Source organism: Octopus bimaculoides, chromosome 12 (genome assembly GCF_001194135.2).
Source record: "Octopus bimaculoides isolate UCB-OBI-ISO-001 chromosome 12, ASM119413v2, whole genome shotgun sequence".
NCBI lineage: Eukaryota > Metazoa > Mollusca > Cephalopoda > Octopoda > Octopodidae > Octopus > Octopus bimaculoides.
This window is the reverse complement of record NC_068992.1, coordinates 41,861,684-41,870,018: the sequence shown is the minus strand read 5'-3', so window position 1 is coordinate 41,870,018 and position 8,335 is coordinate 41,861,684.

Genomic DNA, 8,335 nt, shown 5'->3' with positions numbered 1-8,335 from the left:
ATATATATATATATACGCGTGTATAGCAACATTAAGGATGCTCGTTTTTGACATTGTGCGTCTGCTTAATAGTTATTCTCATTTTCCGTCGGCAGCAGGCTTCAACCCTAACTGATTGTTAATGTTGTTATTATTATTAATATTTATTCGTTTTTCTCAGGTTTAGTTGTAACTCCTGGAGTCTTCGATGCGTAGCGGACTTGCTAACTGCAGCCCACGGTAACATGTTATCTTTTACTGTCAACTATCTAATACTTTTCCTGATTATTCAGGCCGTGTCAAGGAGGCAAAACTTTTGTAGCTGTTGCACTGGGTACTTTATTTCGATTTCCTTTATATTCCTCTTGATGCCTTCTGATACTGTCCACAAGGACAGCCGGGTTATCTTGTACTTAGGATTGTATATAACTATGTTTTTGCCTTCCTTCTTGAATATTCGTGGGTCAAAATGGCACGTAGAATTAACTATATAGCACATGTTGTGCGTCTTGTCCACTCTACTAGGTCTGGTTGGTCATTCTCTAGCACCTGATCTGTTCGAATTGGGAAATCCCAGGGGATCTTGCTAGCCTGCGACTCTGCTGCTCTCTGCGGTTTGTGTTGATCCCACTCTTGTTAGGTCAACGAAATAAGCATCAGCCGAGCACACGGGTCGATGTAATCGCGTAGTGTACCTTCTAAAATACCATGCACTGCCCCTATAGTAGAAAAGAATATTATTATTATTATAGAATAGACAGAACTGTTGTCGCGTCGCACAAAATTCAAAAAGGAATTTCCACCCGATTTACGTTCTGAGTTTGAATACAAAAAGTGATCATCTTTGACTTTTATCGCTTCTGAGTCTATAAAATAAGTAGCATTATTTACAGTTGACGGATATTTGTCCTCGTCTTGTTTGTTGTAAACACAACGCTTCGGCTGATATACTCTCCAGCCTTCATCAGGTGTCATGAGGGAAATTTTAAACCTGGATTATCATTCCTAAGGTAATTTTCGACGTTATTATTATTATCAGTCAGTATACTGCCTGGAATCGAACTCGGAATAAGTAGCCCGCGCTCTTAACCACTACGCCATAATCCCGGGGGAATTATGGAGTGAAGTTTAGTGCTTATAAATCTAATATTTATGTATACTTCCTTAATACCAGTTCCCATATGCTATTCATATATGCACTCGGTTTGCTTAGGAGGTTGTTGTGTCCTAGCATATGTGCGTCTTCTTTTAGTTTTCGTATTTTCCAGTGGTGTTTTCTGTCTGTTATTTTAAGAGCGCGGGCTACTAACTCCAATATTCCGAGTTCGATTCCAGGCAGTGTCTATAATAATAATAATAATAATAATAATAATAATAATAATAATAATAATAATAATAATAATAATAATCATGAGCAGTAGTGGGTGAGCATCAAAAAAGTGTTACCATGTACATTGTTTTCTCTTGGAATAAAAAATGGGCTACAGCAAATATTCTGCTTAATACAACAGATTTGCTTGTCAGTTGTTTGACCTTAACCAGTTGAGTATGTCCCTTGGTGGCTGACGATAGGTACATCGCTGATCATGAGCAGAAATAGTGGGGGAGCATCATAACCATGTGTTGGGAAGAATTCTTTGGGGTTTGAATAATTCACCTTCGGAAACATGGGTGTTTTGCTCAACATCTTTAAACAAACCTTATTCAGGGACCTTTTGAGCGGGATGGACTACTCGACCTGAAGAAAATTCTAACTGGGCCCCACCTGCAAGGTCATGCGCTGTTTATGTTGATATGAAATCACCATGTCGCGCACATATGGTTGTGATGCATGTGCCTGGTGTAACCTTATCACACGGGTAGTCATGATGGGTATAATGAACTTCGTATATTTTACCCCAGCGTGACTTTGATGGCATGCACTGTTTTCCCACTCAATAATAATAATAATAATAATAATAATAATAATAATAACAACATCGAAAAATAACTTAGGAATGAGAACGCAGGTTCGAAATTTCCCCAAGACACCTGATGAACGCTGGAGAGTATATCAGCTGAAACATTGGGTTAACAACAAACAAGATGAGGAGAAATATCCGTAAAATGTAAATAATGTACATAATTCCTCATCTCTTAAATATAGAACTGAAATAAGTAGCAGTTATGAACTGGGACCTATTAACCTCATGTTGTTATTATTTCATTGTTACGCTTATTTCTTGTTCCTTACTGTTGTTATTACTATCGTTATTAGCATAATCACCCTTCTTCCAACCCTACCTCCCCCTCGTCTCCTCCTCCTCCTCCTCATCATCATCATCATCATCAACATCATCATCATCATCATCAACAACAACAACAACAATGGCATTATCATTATTGTTATTACAGCTGTTGTTTTTGTTGTTGTCATTATTCCTATTAGTATTCTTATATTTGATCGATATTTTCAAGGTTGCTGTTGCTTTTGTTGTTGTTTTTGTTGTTGCTGTTGTTGTTGTCGTCGTCGTCATTGTTGTTGTGGCTATTGTAGTTATCGATCTGACATACCCCACCACAACGAGTGTTTCTGCTGTTGTTGATTTTCGTCGCTGCTTATCTACTACTACCACCACCACTACCACCACCACCACTACTACTATTACTACTACTGATAACACTTATTATATTTTTGAAAATCAGTTTTGTTTCCAAATAAGCCAGCGCATATATTTTGTCTGTTATGCAAATATAAACATCGGAAAGTTATGCAATGATTTTGTTCCTTTGCTATTCCTACTTCTTGATTGGTTTTTGTTGCAATTGTTATTACTGTTGTTGCTGATTATTATTTGTATTTTCTTTTGTTTGTATGTTAGGGGGAAAAAAACAACTCTTTGTTGCAACAAAATAACCAAATTAATAATAGAGATGGCGCCTTTCAGAAAACACTATAGAGATTATAGTTTACTGCATCAGAAACCAGTATGACTGTCAGATCGACAAAAATTACGCAATGTTAAGCCCTGCTGTTATTTAAAAATATGACCCTGGGAATGTATTATCTAACCGCTAGCCAGGTGACGGTAAAGAAGCAAAGGAAAAACTTTGTCAATATAACCGAATCCAGTTGGATGAAGAAAGAACTGTAGCAGTCTCGAAGTCTGTAATATAACATTTGGCGTCAGAGAGAGCTTGTTGATGTAAAACTTGAATACAGAAATATATGTAGATATAAGGAAATAATCGTATATATTGTAATAGAATGAAATTATTAGGCTTTAAGTATTGTTCTTCACAAACAACTTTGGGATATGAAGTTGGTTTCGCTAATATACTTGTATTTGTTTTGTTTGACTTTAGGTTAGCACTGATGAAGCAGATCTTTGATCAAAGGCATTCTAGACGTGGTCATCCAATAAGTTTTCGGTTTTTGTTTGTTTAATATCGCACATCACCGACTAAATTATATAATGTATTCTTCTTCGCTCCAGTTTTATTGCAAGCAGACAAAACAGCGTGATTTGTAAATATTTTAATGGGTAATTTTAGCAGGTCGAACATCAGCATGCTTGTTGATTTCTGTGTGTCTTGATGAACGAAACAGGAAAATAAACAATATCTAAATAACCGTGTGTTGTAATACATGTAATACATCTATCTATCTATCTATCTATCTATCTATCTATCTATCTATCTATCTGTCTGTCTGTCTGTCTGTCTGTCTATCTATCTATCTATCTATCTATCTATATCTCTCCCTCTTTCTCTCTCTCTCTCTCTCTCTCTCTGTTTATATATATATATATATATATATATATATATATGTGTGTGTGTGTGTGTGTGTGTGTGTGTATGTGTGTGTGTGTGTGAGTATATATATACATGTTAAACGTCCCCGGTGCATCTGTTATTATTATTATTATTATTATTGAGACAAAATCACGAGAGTCTCGGATAGAATGCGTCACTGTGTTTCGATGGATTCTTCAACTTCTAAACATTAAATCCTGTCAAATTCATTTTGTGATCGATAAACAAAGTTCAAGTCAAATAATGAAGTCAACTTCATCAACGAATCCCCTAATGAAACTATTCTTATTGTAGTTGTTGATTAAATTGTCGTCACTGTCACCTCCATCATTCTCTTCCTCTTGTTCCTATTCATTATTCATCCTCATCATCATAACCACCATCATCATCGTCATCATCGTCATCATCGTCGTCTTCGTCGTCATCATCATCATGGTTATTAAAAACAATGTTGATTTCACATTTTAGTACACGGTCTGAAAAGTTCGGGGGAGTGTGTAAGACGATTTCATCCACCCCACTACTGAACTAATACACAATTTTATCGACCTCAAAAGTATGAAGGGCAAAGTCGACCTCGGTGGTATTTGAACCCAGAACATAAGGATGGACAAAATGTTGCTACACATTTTGCCCGGCGTGCTAACGATTCTGCAACCGCCCGCTTCGTTAATTAGAAGAATATTAATCATGAAACAAGTGCAATGGTGACATTTCTCATAGTTGGCAACGAATATAAATGCGTTCGTCTCTGCGTGAGTAAATGTTAATTGAAAAACGTTAATGTATTTTCCGTCTGATATACCTTGAAGCCTCTATATCTGCTCCACATCTTATTTTCAATTGTCATCCTACTTTATGTCAATCAAATTTTTCTCAAAGACAGAATGATTGCCGGGTAATATTTCTTCTTTAAGTATTTTCTGCGTCCTTTGTATAGCATAAATTGTCTCTTATATACCAACCATAACAAGCGAACTAAACAAAACCGATTCGTTGAAGGGTCTCTATTCTTTTATATTTCATGTATATGATCTTAAAAGTTTTATTTCATGTAGAATGTTATTCTTAGTTGATGTCATTTTTGTGTTAAGACTTCGATATTTTATGTCTGATTGAATGAATAATGGTCCTGTTATTGAGCTAAGACAATCTAAACAAGTACCTGAATGTATATGTTGACATTTAAAGAAATACTTAACACAATACTCAAATGAAAAAAAAAAAAGAAAGTACGTACACATTAGAAACAGGTAGCAAAAAAGTTACTCGAAGTTTCAAGCGTATATATATATCTCTGTAAGAGTGTATGCATATGTATGCGCACGCACACACATGCAAACACACACACACACACAGACATATATATATACATACATACATACATATATATATATATATGTGTGTGTGTGTGTGTGTGTGTGTGTGTGTGTGTGTGTGTGTGTGTGTGTATAGGCACAGGAGTGGCTGCGTAGTAAGTAGGTTGCTTACCAACCACATTGTTCATTCCCACTGCGTGGCACCTTGGGCAAGTGTCTTCTACTATAGCCACGGGCCGACTAACGTTTTGTGAGTGGATTTGGTAGATGGAAACTGAAAAAAGCCCGTCGTATATATGGACTTTCTATTGGACTTTCCTCTGTTTCTGAACAAGAGCTTTGCTCGAAACGTTAAACCGTCTTTCTTTCCTTTCCTGAGCGTCTGCTAATATTTTACATGTACCACGTCCTCGCGTTTTTGTGATTTTTTGTGTTTGTTCTTCTTTTGAGAATTTACTATATATATATATATACACACACACGTGCGCACACACGCACACACACGCACACACACCCACATACAGGTTGCGATAGGTAAATTTTTGACATTTTATATTTTTGATTTCACGCAACTGCGTTGTGGGTTTCTGAGTTTGTCAACTACACAGTTTATTAGAATCAGTTGGCAACCATCTGTGAGAAAGGCAGCACCATGACGCAATTCACTTAGCTACAAATTTGGAAACAATATGTTGTACTGCTTGTTATTCGCGCCGGGAGATCCAATACGAACATTTCAGAGTGTTTGGGTCTCAGTCTGACGACATGTACTGAGGGTGATAGAAATCAAACATCCAGTCAGCATCATGGTCTTTGGCGTGTTTACTAGTGATGGCGACGTTATAACTCCATTCATCTCCCCACACGTCCTCAGACTCAACACGCGGGCCTACATCATGTTCCTGGAGGAGGTAGTGCTGTTCTGGGTCAAGAGAGTTGCTGCTGGAAGACCCTAGGTCTAGCAACAGGATACTGCATTATGCCACACAAGCAGAACTCAGTCGGAGACGTCCAAAAGAGTTGCAGGAGATTCCGAAGTCATTTGTAGGCCGTGTTTCAAAATAATGGCGACTAAGTTATTTTTATGTAATTTTGGTAGACATATCTGTTAAAATGAAATGTCAGTGTTAATTTAATTTTTGTATAATTTACACGACAATTTATTAACCGCTCCCTGGATACATATAAAGTCTCAGCTTTTACTTAAACTGCAACCATGCTGGCGCACAGCATTCAAGAGTTTCAACCAAATGAATCGACCTCTGTACTTATCTTTTTTTAAGCGTAGTACATATACTATCGTTTAATTTTGCCGAACTACTAAGTTATGAGGTCGCAAACTCACCAACACCGGTGGTGGGGACGAACATAGACAGAATCACGCACACAACACACACATGCACACACATATCTATATTATAAAGATATGCATGTGTATATATATCTGTGTATATATATTATAAATATATGCGTGTATATATATATTTTGTCGGCAGACAATAATGTATATCGTTGTTCTTTTGTTTAGTTTTGTTGCTGTTTTAGTTCCGTGTCAATTAAGTTCGAGAAATGTTGTGATTAATTCTATTAATGACTCGCGTCTGTTGACATATATCATACCACAGGTTGCATAAGTGAAGCTGGGGTTTTTCTTATTTTTATAACCTGTAGACACTTATTTCTGAAAGATTTGGTTACTATTTTGAACATGTCAATCCACCAGCTAGATTTTCTTTCATATTCTTGTTGCTAGTGAGTAAAATTTCTCGGAGAACCAGTTGGATGGACAACTTATGAAAAGTCATGTGTGTTCTTTTCATATTGTTTTCTTGTCAAGAATAGACCAACATCTCATGATTGTCATTTAGAATCATTTAATCACAGTAATCTCTTTAACATGCAGTCAATAAGAGATTTAGTAACGTCGACCAAGTGAAAGAAATAAAAAATAAAAAAAACACATGTAATATAGAAAAATAATAAAGAAAACGTAAATATATCTGGTGTAGGGAAAAGAACAGCTAAAATAGAACTGTGTGACATTCGTTACTAAACTTGCAAATCATTCATTACTGTTTGAGTTATTTTCGAAAGATAAATTACTGGTTCTCCGACTAATCACTCTGTCTATGATTTTATGAAGTTATAATTAAGTTAAATTCCAGAAGCTGGCTCTTTAGAAGCTGTCGATCTGCTATGCGAATTTTACAACCTTTTATGAAAGTTATTTTAACGTGATTTCTATACAGAAGTGAGACATAATGTAATTGCGATCCTCTAATTCGGATATTCTTGATCTTTGTGAACCTCTTACGTTTAGAATCAATTTTAGTCTATTTATCTCGTGTACGATCTAAAGTTGAATGTGTAGCAAAGAAGAGGTTTCTTTCACTTATACAACGTGAATAGGCATTTTAAAGCAGTTTTGTATAGTTCTACGAAGTATACGTTCGCATTCACGATCCGTACTCTACAGTTTTAAAGAAATACTTTAACGATACAATCGTAACTATATCTAAATGTCTAAATAAACTATAGCATCTTGAGCTAACGAGGTATATTCACTGTGGTTAATCGATATATTAGACGCAAGAGATAAGTCTTTTATTTCAAATTCAAAGATGCCACTGTGTCCCCAGCTATCGTAGGACATTGGACCGCAGATATCTGAATCTTTATTGCATGGGAAAATCACTGGATAGCAACCGTTTGGAATAAAACTTAATAAACGGCGTGTTCAATTAATACTGTGGTTTTGCACCAACTACAATATTAGAATATAGGCAGCAGTAGCAGCATCAGCAGCAAGACGGAAATGAGGAAAAGGAACTAAAAGGAGGCGGAAGAAGAGGAGGAGGAGAGGAGGGGAGTAGAAAATGATGAGGACTAACGAAAGGAGGCCCCGAATGACCCATCCTTGTTTTACCTGTCCCTCTAATTGTTGTTTCTTCTGTCTGCCTCTGTATCAACTATCTGTCCAGATGTTTTATTGCTCTCTGTTGCGTTGTTATTCCATTTTTTATATTTATATATACATATAGGCGCAGGAGTAGCTGTGTGGTAAGTAACTTGCTTACTAACCACATGGTTCTGGGTTCAGTCCCACTGCGTGTCACCTTGGGCAAGATTCTTCTACTATAGCCTCGGGCCGACCAAAGCCTTGTGAGTGGATTTGGTGGACGGAAACTGAAAGAAGCCCGTCGTATGTGTATATATATATATATATATATATATATATATAT